Source organism: Belonocnema kinseyi, chromosome 6 (genome assembly GCF_010883055.1).
Source record: "Belonocnema kinseyi isolate 2016_QV_RU_SX_M_011 chromosome 6, B_treatae_v1, whole genome shotgun sequence".
NCBI classification, from domain to species: Eukaryota; Metazoa; Arthropoda; class Insecta; order Hymenoptera; family Cynipidae; genus Belonocnema; species Belonocnema kinseyi.
Genome location: NC_046662.1, coordinates 1576581 through 1577077, shown reverse-complemented (window position 1 = coordinate 1577077; position 497 = coordinate 1576581).

Below are 497 nucleotides of genomic sequence, written 5' to 3'. Positions count from 1 at the left end.
AGAATTGTTCTAGATTTTTTACAATACAGCGTACCAATGTTCTAGAATCGTTACAGATCGGTTGTCACAGCGTTCTGGATCTGTTAAAGATTTGTTATACAAAATTTGTAATTGAGTTCTAGAATTGTTCTAGCGTATGATGGAGGACATAGTTACTCGCATGTTCGTAACCTGTTACTAACCTGTTATAGAACAGGTTCTTTTGTGTTCTAGAACCGTTACAGATCTATTCTGTAACCATGTTTGCTGGAATCAAGCAGAAAGTTTGGAAAAATCCATATAGAAAAGGAACTAAGAAACGTTTATCTATTAATAAATTTTACATTTTGTTTTTTGTAATTGTAAAAATTAATTAGTACATAAACGTCCCTGGGTCACTTTTCCTTATTTTTCCAAACTTTCAGTTTGAGATCTCATTTCTTGTGAAATTAGTATGACCTATAAAAAAATGTCGGTAAAGTAGGAATCGGATAAGGGTCTCATGTTCGTAATTCATT